The sequence below is a fragment of the Wyeomyia smithii genome, chromosome 1 (assembly GCF_029784165.1).
Source record: "Wyeomyia smithii strain HCP4-BCI-WySm-NY-G18 chromosome 1, ASM2978416v1, whole genome shotgun sequence".
Taxonomy (NCBI): Eukaryota; Metazoa; Arthropoda; class Insecta; order Diptera; family Culicidae; genus Wyeomyia; species Wyeomyia smithii.
The window spans coordinates 14,310,272-14,326,759 of NC_073694.1; the positions used below are offsets into that span (position 1 = coordinate 14,310,272).

Here is a 16,488-nt window from a genome sequence, read left to right on the forward strand (position 1 = left end):
AAATTTTTGTTTGGGTTCCCCCCAGCAAGTCCCAGCAAAAATTCACTTACCATTGGAAAGGTTATGTGTTTCTGAATAAGTACCAGGTAGAAAATCTGCCCCATCCTCACCCATTCGTAATTGCGGCCAATGTGAAGTTGGAACGTTCAGATTTGCTGGTTTTTTTTTGTTATGGAATGCGTGCATTTATCATGCCTTTGTCATACATCGATTTTTAGAATTTGATTGTTTTTTTTTCGTTCTAACCTGCCGAGCTTCTTCCAGAAATACCCTATTCGGGTTGATTATGCATTCTGAACATTCCATTGATAAAAGATTTCTGTTTCTGCAGGAAAAACTTGAAGAAACTCACAAATATTACCACTAGAGATAAAAACAATGATCGCAGTGGTTCAAATCTTACAAAAAATACTCAAATGCCCTCCAAGAAACACTCGATCTTTAAGATGTCAACTGAGTCGTTTCAAAAGTTAGTTTAAATAAAAATTGACAGCTTCGCAAAATGACAAAATTTGTTGAGGATTAAAATTTTCAGTTGGTTGGAACCTTCACATTCATGACGTCCAAGCAAAGCATTTATTGCAGTGATCGAACCAAGAGACGCAAAACGCAAATACTAAGAGAAAATGTACCATTTCCAATGAGAACTCTCCATGACTCAACGATCTGCTGGGAGCACCGTGGTTTCTGAGATTATTGAGAGCATATCAGACAATCCCTCCAAAGCGAATGGTTTAAGAGTAGCATCATCTTTTACTGGCAAAAAAGTATACACCAAAACAATCTCTTACTATGATATTTGTTGAAGTTTTCTTTTTTCAATTCCAGAAGAATGGTAGAGAAAAGTTCTTATATTACTGAAATCCAATTTATTCACAAAATCACACGATCAATACACCCAACGCAAACTGGGAACATTCTATTACTTTAGGGCAATTTTTTATTACCTATTGTGTCTTATGACTGCGCATTATACACAAAGAGTAACAAACAAAAAGTAATAAAAATTATGACGGCCACACGCTTGTATGTGTTTCTGGAGGAGAACATACAGCCAAGCACCGCAATGCATGTGTTAGCAATTTTGTTCATTTTTGTCCCCTTCATCCACACATAATCAGAATCTCAACCGTCAACCTCAAATGTCTAATAAGAAACACTTTCGTTTCGTCCCCCAGTGTTTACTTGATATGGAAATATGTAATACAGTCTGACCAGAGTTGCCGAAGTTGCGAATATTGTCTGGATAGGCACGAGTATTGTATTTTCAAACAGGTGCAAATGAGTTTCCATGAACCAATGAGTATGTGTTTTAGATATCTTGCAGGAAAGCGAATGTTTTTGTTTTTCTCTAACGCAGTTTACAGATCGTGATGTCATTTCAAGACGCATTTGAAATCTTTGAAATCATCAACGTTTGCATACTCTATGACGGGAAAAATGCTGCTTAGCAGCTCTTGTCATATTCTTTCTCTACTCCGTATGCATACAACGAGCGAACTAATACACGCTCACCGGATGAATTGGAGATTGAAGAAACTTGTAACATGTGCAACATATGCGACGGTGTGTGATTTTTTTTACTTTAGATGGAAAGGGAGCAGTTTTTGACAGAAAAAATCTTGCATATGGTTGAAACGACCATTATTAGATAGTCGTACTCCCGTAACACGTGCTAAATATATGGCAGTATGTGTTGTTGCTTGACTGGGAAAGAATTTTATTGCCTTTTAAGTAATAGGTTTGTTACCTAAAAGGCAATTTTGCGCTATTGCTTCTAAAGTAATAAGGAAAAGTTTCGCGTGTACTTTCATGAGTTAATTTTAAAAAAAAATCTTCGAATTGACAATCTTTATTATTCGACTTAAAGATGCCTGGGTTAAATTATTTTAAAAAATTGGTAGAAATTGTATTGGAACAACAATTTATTCTGAATAGACAAAAATAAAACATAGCTTGAATGGAATTCCGCTAAAGTGAGATAAATATTTCAAAATCCATTCCGAACTCAGTTGAGACAAATTGTATCAGAAAAGAAATGGAAAAAACTACTCTCACTGAAAAGTTGCGTTAAACAGAACTCATTAAAGACCATCCGAAAGGATTCTATTCCAGGAAACAAAGATAAGATGAGAAAAATCGTTACTCTCTAAGCTGTTGACCAAGTGATGATCAACTAAAGAGAAAGTGTAGAAACTCTAAAAAAAATAAGGCAGAGGATCATTTATCAACCCACTCGTTGTCACTGGTTGTGATAAGTATAAACGTAGTCAGTTATCAAAAAACACATAAATCAATTGCGGCATCACAGAGACGGCGCCCGATGGATCGATTAAAATCCATTAACTAAACGAATCAATCTTTCCGTGCGTCGCATCGCATTTGGTCTCTGTGTGATGCGTTGTAGATTACAAACGGGTTTAAGTCTTTTAATCATCCCGCCACGAGTGTTAGAAATCTATCTCATCAAAGCAAATAAAACATTGCCGGTGGAAATAATAAATTTCAAAGTATATTCACCAGCGGTGGATGATATGTTTATAAGAAAAATATCATGCTTAAATCCACTAAAAACTTGGTTGGTTTAAAATCTGTGAAAGTAACCGGTGTTTAAAAACGGAAATGCATCTCTATATTATATTAGTCAGAAGCTATAAACGAGATAAAGGCCATATTTTAATGTCAAATATGTCTCCAAGCAAACCACGCGGTGCTGTTTACGGCGGTAACTAACCTTTTCACAGTTTTAAGTGCATTTTGGCATTGGCGTGGATTGTACCTATTATCAGGTGAATTTGCATCTACTTTTAAATGAATCCGGATTCCAGAATTAGCCTAGCTGCAAAATGGTTGCATATTTCTACACCGTTCCCAGCTACTACGATGATGACAACCACGCAGCAGCGCCGCTGCAAACAATGCCTACTGCATCATAATTCCATCGTCATTTCGAGCATAGTAAACACTTGTTAAACAAACTGTCCAACCAGCCACTGTCAAAGGGCCTGCGAGGTTTTTTTCACATTCTTTTTTTCATCCAACATGTGTAAAGGAAAAACAAAAGAAGAAAGTGAACTACGAATATTGCACAAAAAACCAGAAGCAGTGGCGGAAAATGAAGTCGTGATAAACCACAGCAAAACTAGTTTCACCCAGTTCCCACCCAACCTAGGCTGGAGGGGTCAATAACAACGCACACCTCACCTTTCCCGCCCTCCTAACCGTCGTCAAGTGAACCGAACCGGTGTCAGAATGCGTGTGCACATTTTCTTCCAGCTAAACCAGTTAAGTCACTGCCCCCGCGATATTCTACAAGCCAAACGGCAAAGGGCTGTATCAGTAACTGAATTGTTCATGATAGCACTTTTCTCTTTTCCCATCGCTTGCGTCGCTATTGCGGGGGAGGATCAGACAGGTCTAACCTTCAAGCGAAAGCGATAATCTGCTTCGGTTAGCGGGAAAATAAAAGAACCGCCAACGCTGCAAAAGGTCGAGCCACCGAGCGCGCCGCGCCGCAGCACATAAATCATCGCAGTAGGCTCGCGCGGAATAGACCAGCTGTCAGTCGGCGAGTGAAGCTACCGGAGCTGGCGGTCTCGGAAAAACCATAAACGATGTGATAGATGTTTGTGTGCCGGTTGGTCCGACGGTCGTTAGTCGAAAGGAAAAATCTCCGCGTGACCGCGACCTTATGATGGCGAATTGTGGGAATTTTTAGGTGATGCAGAATTGGCTAACAAGTGGATGAGATTTCGCGTCGGGCTTCCAAGAGTTTGAAAACGTCGTAAATTACGTTGCATTATGAGGTAAAAAATTCAAAAATAGGCCGCTTTTGTGCAACATTTTTTGAATTGAAGAGAAATAATTGGTTTTGTAGGGCTGGCAAAATTGTTTGGCTTTGTTATTATAGAAATAATTTTTTTTTGAAGTAGAATACTTCTCTCAGGAAGTTCGGCTACATAGGGATGTGAAATGAAAATCTAAAACCGAAAAAAGTGAAAAATATGTCCAATTTCAAATGCTAATAAATCGGTTAGTATTCGACGGATTTCCTGCGTTCTTGTAGCAATAGATTGGAAAATCTTCTAAGATTCTTCCCAAAAGAAGATAATTGTAATTTTATTATTCACACTATTGTACTATTAAAAATAGTCAAGCCTTGTCAAAACGAAAAATTCGACCTCTTATTGGTCGTTATATAATTGCTTCCCAAGCACGGTCGACAGAATCATATACCTTGCAATTAAAAACATGCTATTTGGCCTATATAGAGCCTGTTTTAGCCGAAGCCGCTCACAATAGTTCTATACAGCGGCAACAGCAATCGTCCTTCCTTAGCAGCAGCACTAGCCCTGTGGTTGGTCACCACGTCTCAGGAGCAGCGCGGTCCTTCTCAGCGTGTGTCGCCATGGCAGCATGACGATTGCCATCAGGAAATCCAATTTTGAAAATCAAAATGCCTTTTTCAAGGCAAATAAACAAGTCACTGAAAGTTGTTTTTGACAACGCAAGTAAGCATTCTGTGTTGGATCCTAGCAGTTTAAATCTGTCGCACCCGTCTAAGTCACTGAATGTGAAATAGCTTCCACAGAGCATGTTGTCCGTGTATCTTAATTCCCCCACTGTTAGGGTAGCTCAAAGGTTGCGATTAGCAACCGATTTTGAACCGCAAAATGCCTTTTTCAAGGCAAATAAACAAATAGTTGAAGGTTAATAATTTTCTGGCATCAACACAAGCGGACATTCTGTGCGGGATGCAATCAAATTCTGTTGTAGTTGTCTATTTTTTACTTTCACTTTATTTAGTAAACCCCCCACTGTTGGGGCAGCGCAAAGGCTGTGATCAGCATAACCGACTTCGAATAACAAACTGCCCTGTTAAAACGCATTTACAAAAGCAGTTAGTTCGACTGTGCAGAGCTAATATGAAGTCGATTCAATCAATAAGCATGAACATAATTTCGTCGTCTCCCAGCTGCCAAGTTGCAACATGATGCAACACGCAACAGCGAGCAAACAAAATCGCTTGATGTTACAAGCCGCAATACGGTTAGGGATTAAATTGTTGCGTGTGTGAGAGCACCATCGGTGTTTATTCGCTGGATACAAAAATCAAATGCGAATTGTGGAATAATTCGTCTAAAGAACATTAGAGAATGGAAAAACTGAACAGAAAGGCGTGGCCTATTTCGTAGCACCCTTCGGCTATAAAAGAGTGTTTCTGGGAAAACTAGCTACATTCATCAATCGGATGGTGAGCTGGATGGACCGTACACAACGTTGACATCAGTAGCAGCAGATATCAGCACTCAGCAGTAACAGAGGATAGCAGCGGGTTGTGCCTGTGGCTGCCTTCAAATTAAACAAATCACTTGCCCTGTGGTTGGTCACCACGTCTCAGGCCTCTGCCAGGATGAACGCCAACGCGAGCGACCGGGCGAGATTTTCGCCGTACAGCAGCCGGCACTTCCTCTAATGGAAAAGTTGGATCATTTTGTTCAGAAGAATATTACTGTCGATAATATTACAGAGATGCGATTGCATTATATCCGATATGGAATTGAACAACTGTTCTTTTGAGGACAAATAAAACACTTAATTTGAAGAGTTATTAGCTTTGGGTACCAGTAGCAGTATGGTAACAGCCTCAGCGGTAGGTGCAGCCGGTACTTCCATGAGGCGGATGTTATAAGGAAGTAAATGGAATCGGCATGGCGAAACAGTTCGGGTGTGCTTAGACGCGCGTCATTTTTCGTTGTTGATATTATTCCACATGAACGAAGCGTTTTCGTACGATAGCGGCGGTATTAGCGGTAGATGCATTTGCCAACACTTACTCCAGTAAAGCCGTGTCTAATTCTCAATGTGAAAACACCTTTCTATTGTGTTGGCCGTGCGTATAGGCCTCTGCCAGGCTAAACGCGAAAAGCGGCGCGAACCGATTCGCCCGGCCGTTGGTTAATGTACAGCCGTAAGTAGAGCTGTGTAAAAGTATTCTACTTCAACCTTGCGGTCGTGGCTTTGCACACAACCCTCCTGTGATTTTTTTTTTTTTAAATTCAGAACTGCAACGGCACTGGAACCACTCGTCAAATTGGTAAGTCATTCAAATCACTTAGAGAAAGTAGAACGACGTGAACCTATTCGGATGTTTTTGAATGATTTGATGATTGATATTTCGTTGAAATCTGTGTTCAAGAAGCTTCGAAATCAGGAAAAAAATCAGATGGAAACATTTTTGTAATATTTTGTTTGGAGGCAGAAAAAGCTATTAGCGTTTTAAACCTTCCATTTTGTCTCAGGGGATATAGCTTTCTTACTGACATTTTGTGGTAAGAAATAAAGCTCCATAATTTATTACTCTGCTTTTCAGACCTAACCAGTTTGATTCTCAATGTTTCAAACAGTCATTTTTGTTATTCTTGATGCATTTGGTTTAAAATATTGGATTTTATAGAGCACATACAACTAAAATAACACGAAAATACAGCGGACAAATGGGACCTTCACAACCTTTCTCGGGATATCAAAACTCTTATTTTCAGTGCTACCCGTGACTTGAAACCACTCTAGTGAAAAAAAATTTGAAGTGGTGGCTCAAAGTCGGCTATTTCATATTTGTGGCTTCAACACCGTTGGTAAAATGTCGGACAGAATTCACCAACTCACTTGAGTTACTCGGTCTGTCGCTAGCTGCGTAACTCAAAACCTCCCGCGGCTTTGCAACAGCACTCGACTCGCTGTATAAAACATGATGGATAATCCGTTTAGGCAATCGTTTAAAATGGCGGTTACGAAGGCGAAAATGTTCTGCTACTACGTTTCGCAATGATCCCAACGGATCTGCAGCGGCTTCCCGGTACGACTGGCTTTCGCCATGCCGATCAACAAGGCTCAGGGGCAGTCACTTGAAGTTTGCGTATTGGATCTCGAATGACCATGTTTTTCCTATGAATAACTTTATGTCGCTTGTACTCGCGTAGGAAATCTGATGAACTTGAATAAAACTTATATATGCGAGCATTTGAAATGCCGCAGACTAAAATTTTCTTTTGCTGTCAATGTATGCGTCATTGGTGCAAACAATCGATCAATGTTTCACACAGGTTTTTTTTTTAGTTTAGATAGTTTATTTGACACGGGTGTTTGACACACGTAATTGTAATGATTTTCGAGAAAATTATTTTCGCAAAATTCGAGCACGGAGGTTCACCTTGATCTTCACTGTCAATTGAAAATCAGTTCTGTTCTTTTCAACTCTTCGGCTGTTAAAATCAAAGCAAGAACATTCGAGCAGTTTCCACTTGACTCACAAAGTGCTCGAAAATGAAAAAAATGTTTGTTCATTGAAAGCGACGGTTCACATCGTCACTATAATCTGATAATTATCAATTGAAAATTATATCGTCAGGCTCTGGTGGAGGTTCATTACGGGTTTGGTTACGTGTACAGCAAGGAATCGGATGGGTTGCGAGGTTATGGGTTGCGGACGTCCTCTATATATAAAGGTTACAAACAGCCTGTCAGCAAGAAGGCTACGGAACTACGTAGTGGACTCTACAAAGTTCCCTTACTGCACCTAGTAAAGCGAGTGATAGCGGCTATAAGCGTCCAACCCACCCAGCTGCGGGCGTTTGTAATTCAGGAGGAGCGACTGAAATACGAAATACGGTGTTCTGCCAGCTACACCCAAGACGGAAGCCCCGATACTAGGCTTCCTAATAAGGGTGCTCAGATTGAAAGGAAAGAAATGTTCAAACCAGTAACCTACACCAAGACGAACAACAATGTTTTTCTCAGACATTAGCACCGTATGCACCAATATTGACCGAACATTACACACGGCATCAACTCCCAGTCTGTGGAGGAATACGACCATTAACTCGAAGCGTCGAGGAACTTTGTGCATTGTCTCCCGAGAACGGTTGATGTAGGGTTCGCACAGCTATCCGGAAACCGCAACGACAACACTAGGAGTAGAAATAACTGGTATGGCAGGGACTTGCGATGCAGCATTGAATGTGAAGAAAAAGACCTGAACAAGGCCAATATTTCGGAACAGGAACCGTTGAGCTGATTGATCCTTGGCTATCATTTCCATCTAACGGTACATCTTACGGACGTCTCCTACGAAAGCAATTCGGATGTTAAGAAGCACTGCGAATTCCACGACATTATCTGGGTGATGCTGAGTTTTCGTCGGTAGAGTCCCTCGAACTACACACCTTTAGTGACGCGAGCGAACACGCTCGGGTCGGGTGGTCGTTGATAGAAAAGTTTTTTTTTCCCAGTATGGACTCATCACTGCGACCAGAAACATCGAACTTTTATGATATCGCACGTGTGTTTGGTGTATTCCGCACTTCTATTACTACACAATATCACTATTGGAGTATTGTGCCGTGTCAAATAAATGTTGTGTGAACAAAAAAAAATATCACTATTGGAAGTGAGTGATATGAATTCGTTCTTGTGAGTATGCCTTTCTCTTTACGCCTACTATTCCGAGCCTCGCTGCCACCGGCCAATATTATCGCCAATTACAATTCTCTGGAGAGGTTTCAACTCCTCTGACCAGTTTTACTGTGAGAAGGATTTAATTTTGACAAGAGGTATTTGTCGAGGTTTCGTAGAATTCAACGTGAAAAAAGGGCTAATGGGGAGTCTGAGAATAAACCCATGCTCAAGTCCGTTGACATCAAACGGCCCTGATTCTACTGAGACTCGAACCCACGACCACCCGCTTGTCAAAGCGGACTCTGTAACCTTGCGGCTACGAAGAGAAGTTACCTGCAGTCTCAATAATGTCTCATGCAAAGGTAGCGCCATTAAAGCGTCTGTTTATTCTCAGACTGAAACTGGAGCACGAATCTGACTGGAAACCACTACGCTGAATGTTCTCTGGACCGACTCTCGAACTGTACTGTCGGGGCTACAGTCAGACCAGTTCAAATACGAACATTTCGTCGCATTCAAAGTTGGAGAGATACTGGAACTGACCAAAATGCGAGACTGGCTATGGGTACCGACCAAGCAGAACATCGCGGATGTGCTCACCAAGTGAGGTCATGGACCACCGTTACAAAACGGTTCGGACTTTGTGAATGGTCCGAAGATGCTGTATCAGCCGCGCAACCAGTGGCCGGTAATCGACCTAATCGAAGAAACTGGCGAAGAGGCAAGAGGTCTAGTGATGTTCCTGTCGCAGGCTACGATGCATCATCGTCGACTAATCAAAGCACGGTTTTCGAAGGTTCAACAAGCAATACAACAAGAAGAACTTCGACTATTCTTTGGAAGCAGTCGCAATTCGCTAGTTTTCCAGATGAGATGAACACACTTACAGCGAACCTCAAGCTAGAAGTGGGTCAGTGGGTGTTCCGGCTGCTCCCATGATGGCAACGTTTCCCCTTCAACGCACCACTTCATACCTTTGGCCGTTTAATGCAGTAGGAGTCGATTATTTTGGACAAGGGCTGTGCATTTTGACCTAGTTTACAGTTCGAACACGCAGTCCAACCTGATGGTTATCAGACGGTTCTCGAACAAGCAAGCAACACTATGGAACCTCGCGCAATCAGAAAATTTTGGGAACCGTGGTCGCAGGAGTATTTGCAGACTCTTAATCATCGTCCTAGATGGTTCGAGAACAGGAAACCGTTAGAAGTCGGTGATCTAATGTTTGTTATGAAAAGAAGAACCGGAAGAACTGAAGACGAGGACGCGTACAGGCAGTTGTGAAGAGAGCAGAAGGAAGAATTCGGCAAGCGGAAGTAAGGACGGCGGATGGCAAAGTGTATCTCGGCGAGAAATGACTAATCTGGCGGTGATGGAAATCGAGGATGGTGAATCCGCAAATACAGGAAGCTGTCCACCAAAAGTTACGGGCAGAGGAATATTCACATCACCGGGTAGAGACTGCAGACCATACCATTTCGAGTGACGGATGAATGACAGTATACTCATATGTCAAGGTGAGTCGAAGGCGGAACGAACTGTCAGGGAGAAGAAGAGGAGAGAGAAAAACAAGAATAAAGTTTCGCTGAATTGTGCAAACGTGATTTTGATTACAAAATAATAATTCGGACGTAGGAATGAATTTAGTTGAATTTCCTTGAATTAGTATCGAGTAAAACACTGCGATTGTCTATTCAACAAAATACCGTAGCATTGCGTAGACTGGTACAGAAATTTAATTGAAAAACAAGCGGGAACGGCGTATAATGTTTAGGAAGACCAAAATTCGTAAGGAAGGAGAAGACTATTTGAATTTTGAGCCACTTCAAAAGTGCAGCTACAAAATATTTAGTCATCCGAACAGCCAATACAAACAGGCTCCCGTCATGACCCTAAATCTTAGATGAAAGAAGCGCCAGTAAGGGAATCGTGATCATGAGGAACTCGAGCAGCTGTCTCGTACCAGCGGTATGTGGAAGTTTTAGGAGAAGGGGGCTAAATGATGATACAGCAAGCAGAATTGGAACAGGAATTGACCTAGGAGCACCAGAAATAGATGAGAGAGTACCAATAGTTGAACAGTACCCGATATTCATGAAGTTCGTCGGGGAGCTGCGTAGCCGCAAGGTTGCAGAGTCCGCTTTGTCAAGCGGATGGTCGTGGGTTCGAATCTTAGTAGAACCAGGCCATCCGATGTCAAAAAGGACTTAAGCATGGGTTTATTCTCAGGCTCCCCACCACCAATTACCCTTCCTTTACGCTGAAATCTACAAATACCTTTGCGTGACTCCCTCTTAACAAAAAATAAGTCCCTCTTATCAATAAAACTGGCCAGAAGGACGCACGACGAAACTTCTACAGGGAATTATAATTGGTGATATTTGGCAAGAGGAACGAGTATCGGTATAGTAGAACAGTAAGCGTGTAAGGAAGAGTAGCACATTACACACAAGCACTGATGAACAATAATAATAAGCATGCCACTTCTCAATAGAGGTATTGCTATTAACAGAAGTGCGGGATACAGCAGACACCCGGGCATATCTCACAATAGATCTACGATTCTGGTCGCAGTGAGGAAGCCCATGGTACTATGGAGCTGACAAAGACACGGATACAGACCCTTACAATGTTGTCATGGCGAAATTGCAATAGCTGTAGTGGACAAAATGCTTCAGTTTGTACCTAGTTCGCTCGGTGAAACACTTTTGCAGGTAACGAATCTGAACCTGGAAGAAGTTGTCAAGCAGGTGAATGCATTTGGAACTTCTCGCCCAGCCAGCGACCAAATCAGCGGTCATTCAATTTTACCAGCAGTATGTAAGAATCCGGAAATTGTGCAACGCGTTAAGGGACTCTGCGAATTCTGTGAATCACATTCCAGGTCAATGTCCAGCTTGGAATAAAGCTGGGGCATTTTCGTGAAGTTTGTAACAGTCGCGTAGACATTCAGGAAACTCCGCTGGGTCTTCCCGGCAGCCACTATTGAAGCTAACTATCAAACGAAACACTCCCAAGCTTTCCAGTCCAATAATCGTACATCGTCTGGACAGGTGCATGCGATTGGTGACGAACAAGAAGAAGAATAAACGGAATTGGTAGGAATGGTGTTGTCGGCGAGTGATTCTGATGAGCTGGGATGGGTTAAAATGTGAGGTGTCATCGTCGAAATGCAGATAGATTCCGGTGTTCATTCAAATATCATCGACTACAAGACCTGAGGAATGATGCTGAGGAATGGAGTATAGACGTTGATTAGGCACGATCAGGCTGACAAGAAGTGCAGGTCATATGCACAGAGGGATTGCCCGGTAGTGATGGAAATGTCGCACATCTTTACGTCGTGAAAGACGGACCAAACCCTCTACTGGGCAAGCAAACGGCAAAACTTTTAAGAGTAATTAGACTTTCTAGCAAACTTGAACAGGTACGGAGCATTAGCACCCCCCATGATCCGTGGTGTAGAGATACACATTCCAATCGATAAATCTGTCCAGCCAGTAGTTCAACGGCGATTTCCATTCGCTGCTTTGGAACGTGTAGAAGATAAGTTTAAGGAACTACTCTTAGAAAAACATAATTGAAAAGGTGGCCGAGCTCAGCCGGTGGATTTCACCCATGGTCGTAGTAATTAAAGACAGCGGAAAGATTCGATTGTGTATCGATAGGAGGCAGGTTCATAAACCCCTCGAAACTATATTTTCCCTGAATTCGTCACCATGTTTCAGGGTAGAACGTTGGGTCCTTAGGCGAACTTGCATAATGTGCTCGAGTTAAAGCAGTAGACATTGGGGAGTTCGAGAAGACATCTTATGAGGATCCTGAACTATGTGAGTTACGTGAGTATCTGGATTGAGAAGTGTGGAACTACACTTCCGTTACAATCAAACCTTATCATGCGTTCCGGAATGAGTTGGGAAAGTTTGTGATTTAATGGTTCGAGCCTCTTGAATGGTAGTACCATCGTGTTTGCGACAAAGATTGCTTCAACTGGCCGGCCCATGAGGGTCACCCGAGTTGAACCAAAATGCAACACCGGTTTCGTCTTTCACAATGGTGGCCTCGAATGGATGTAGACATTGCTCATAAAGTAGATGGTTGTGAAGGTTGTCGACTAGTCAATCATCCGGATAGACCTGAATCAATGGAGGGACAGAGGATGCCGGAAGCTCCATTGATCGATCTTGCCATAGATTTCCTGGGGCCATTCGATTACTATAGCCGGTGTAAAGAAGTAGAGATGTTTCAGGAAATTACGGCTTAAGAGACGGCGGATAAACTCGGGAAGATGTTTGTCAGGCTGGGTTTCCCCAGAACCATAACACTATACAGAACCATAACGATCGACAATTTGTAAGCACGGAAGTAGACGCATTTTTCTGAACAGAACAACGCCAAAACCGTTACTTGATAAAGCGTCCTAAAATCAGTCAGAGTCTTAAACGTGATTGGAATCATGGCCTTTTCGTCTGCCCGTCGATGTACTATTCGACTCCACATAGCACCACTGACAAAACCCCAGCTGAACTGCTGTTCGGAAGGAACTTGCGCACTGAGCTACTAACTTTGAGAGATTTGAGCACTGAAGCACCACCGACCGAGCATGGACATCGTGATCTGCGCGAAAAAGAGAAGGATAAACTGATACGATTGATCGAGGCCACTGGGGATAAATGCCTCGGGAACGAAATACAAGCGAGCGAGGGGCTCTATGGAGAGCAGCATCAGGTTCCCAATTCAAGTCTCTGTAGAGGACGATAAACTTGAGGTGGTCAACGAGCTCATGTATTTGGAGTCACTGGTAACTCCCGGTAATAACACCCGCAAAGAGATCCAGAGACGGTTCCAGGCTAGAGCGTGTGGCTACTTTTGACTTCGAGAGATGCTTTGATCGAATCTCACGAATAGAATTCCACGGAGGACTTGAACTCCTTTGAAGTTTTCGAACGAAAGAGGCAGCAGAGAATGGCGAAGGTATATCGGCACTGTAAATAGAGGGATTTAGCGTGCACGATTGCTCGGCCAGATCGAAGGTGACTTGCGGGTAGCCTCAGTGTCTATTGCTCTAAAAATGTAGTAAAAACTTGTCAGAACGTAAAAATAGTGAAGAGTGAAAATGTGTGAGTTTCAGACCAGCTGTCAAAATTTTTCGTTTGAGTTCTATATCAGCAGAGTAATTTCTACAGAAAAAGTAGTTATTGTCAGCTTCGTGTGCATCTTTTTGACAGTTTATCACTAGAACAAAGTACACGTGATTTCATTTGTGCGAGGATCTTGGACTTGAAGATTGTTTGTGGAAATAAGAAACTATGATGATTATCTTAGCAGTTTCAGAAGTGACATTTACATTCCATGCATAATTTCATAAAACGTTCTCTTAAATCCGTGAGTCCTACTAAGTGACCATCATTATTGCCACTCACATAACGACTATCGAATTAAACTTTACCTAATCACAAGCCTCAAATGTCAGTTCTTAAACTTATTATTGCCTCTGTCAGTTCGTGCTTTTCCACGGCCTATAATCATTGCGCCTCATTTTGCAATCGATTAACCTTCGGTTAATTTCGGTGAAGATTACAGCTTGTCAGGCTTTTCGCAGTCAATCACACTTCACTTTCTTCGCCTATCTTCCTACGAATCGTCCATTTTGTTCCAATCCAATCCACGGTTGCTTTGATTGCGATAGTACATCAGCGAGCTTTTCCGACATTACTTGGCAACTTTATTAATACAAATAAACACGAAACAATTTCCGATCATGTAGATAAACAGAAGGCAGTGGTTTAACATTTCACTTCCTTGCTCTTCACACGCCCCGTATCAATAGCCAACATAAATATTTTCCCCCAAAACAATCGATTTCCGAAGCACCCAATGATGGCAGTTATTTGTCCACTTGAACTCGACAAGCTGCGCCGCCGTCGTAATCCAACCCAATTCTCACCAAGCTCTCACGATTTGCATAACCAGATGAGCGGAAAGCCAAAAAAAGGCAACAACGAACAACACTTAAACGTTCCAAAGAGCAGCGGCCTACGCCTGCTTCGGTGTGAAGTGAAGTGGCCACTCGCCTTCCAATACACGTTCGAATTCCCGACGCTGCTGGTCCCACGGTCAACAACAATCCGAGGCGAACGAAAACGAAATCGAAATCAAGTGCCCGCGGGCGGCGCAGCAGCGCACACTTTGATTTCGCGCACCAACTAACGTAACAGGCCAGCAACAGCCAACGAACGGTTCACTGACCTTACGCGCAATTCCCGGTGAAAAACCCGAGACCCAACCCCAAGACCCAAGACACAATCTTTTGCTGCGGCTCCCTTCTGTGCGCAGCTTCCCGCTTGTTGGTTCTGAGCGTCTGATGGCCGCAGATGGTTGGCCATCACCTTCACAGAGGGCGGTACTGGCGACCGCCCCGCCGCTCGGCTGGAAAGAAAGTGAATGAGAATGTGGCCGGTTTGCAATGGCTGGTTGTGTGGCGACTGGCAATGCGGAGTGGACAATCCGCTGACCCCTCGTTCTCTCTCTCTCCCTTCAGTCCAATCAGTCAGCGAGCGAATGGATGATAAAATAGGTCAATTACAGTCGTACGGCTGGTTTCCCATTCCCACCGCTTGCTCTCTTGGTTTGGATTGGAATGCCGCCGCGCTGATAAAAAGTGCGGTGTGGACCGAAAGGCTAGAAGCAAATGCTTCTTTATGTAATCAAAATCATTACTCGAAATGTTACGAAGTTTACCGTGTACTCCGTGGTAGGTCACAGAGTTAGCATTTCTTACGAATTGGGTGACCTAACTATCAATGGCAAATGAACAATTTTTTTTTGCATTTCAGGTGAAGAAATGATTAATCGCATTATCACACGAATAGCCAACCCACTTAGCGTTGGTGCCAGCACTAACTGCGGGCAAAAAAGTTCCGCTCAACTCCAAATTGAAGAGGTCCAATCACGAACGGAGTCCTTTTATGGTCGATCGAAATTACACACATCGCTTCTCTCCTCTTCTCGCGTTTTTCCCCCGCACCGATGCTATCGAAGAGAATGGATCGCAAAACAAATCGAAAGTCCCTGCCTGCAGCGAAATTTTTGTCCGTCCGCAGAACCATCAACAACGACGACGACTGATTAGACTACGGAAGAGAAATTTTCACACTAATTTGCAATCCACGTGCCGCCGGCACGGATTGCGAAGTCGCCGCGCCGGGTGAAGGGACATAACGCGACGATTTTCTTCACTTTAGAAGCAGGTGGGAACCTTCAATCCGTTCCGTCGTGTCTGAGAATTGACACACCCCGAAAAAAACGAGCGAAGAAATTGTCCGCATGTCTCTGCCGTTGACATCGTCGTTGTCGCCTCCGCAATAAACTGGGGAATGGCATTTAAATGAGCTATTCTTGTAAAGCTCTTCGCCGTAGACGGCGAGACGCCGATGGATGGATGGTAGATGATTTTGCGACTTTGTGAAATCGCGTTGACGGTGTTGCTGATATTTGTTTGGTATTTGCATGCGATAAAGAAGGAAGGAAATATTTTTGCCTTTGTCATCACGCACATTTTGACAATTACATATGAGTGTTCACGTAGGTGCGAACAGCCTTCAAAGTCTCTTTCAACGCGAATAACCCGAATAAATAAATAATTAAAAAAACTTGGGAACAGGACAGGTTACCGGGTGAGAAATTATGCCTTACGACAGGTGTGAGAAACCGCACACTCAGTAGGCCGTTGACTTTCGTGAATGACGTCTGCCGCGAAGCGGCGCGTGAATTGCTGCGTTTTGTTTACAAATTTTTACTTCATGTTTTCTTTTACAGAAAAATTAAGTTAACTCTTAAATGGTTCAAAGAAACCGACCGGAGAGTTCGGTCCATCCGGTTAATCGATTTACGTTCCGTTACGGTCGAATCACACGCGAAAAGCGTGTAAATCGAGAAAGAATTACTCGGCTGACAACCGAATCGAAATGTGCTTCGTGATGCGTGTGTGCGTGTCACTGCGACGAAGTTGTCATCAATTGTGGCTAATGG

At 42.9% G+C, this 16,488-nt stretch overlaps 1 protein-coding gene across 2 annotated transcripts in view; it reads right to left on the reverse strand.

Moving 5' to 3' along the window:
• Positions 1-16,488, reverse strand: part of LOC129720585 (uncharacterized) — a 124,528-nt gene that overhangs the window by 49,087 nt on the left and 58,953 nt on the right. The window lies entirely within an intron of this gene.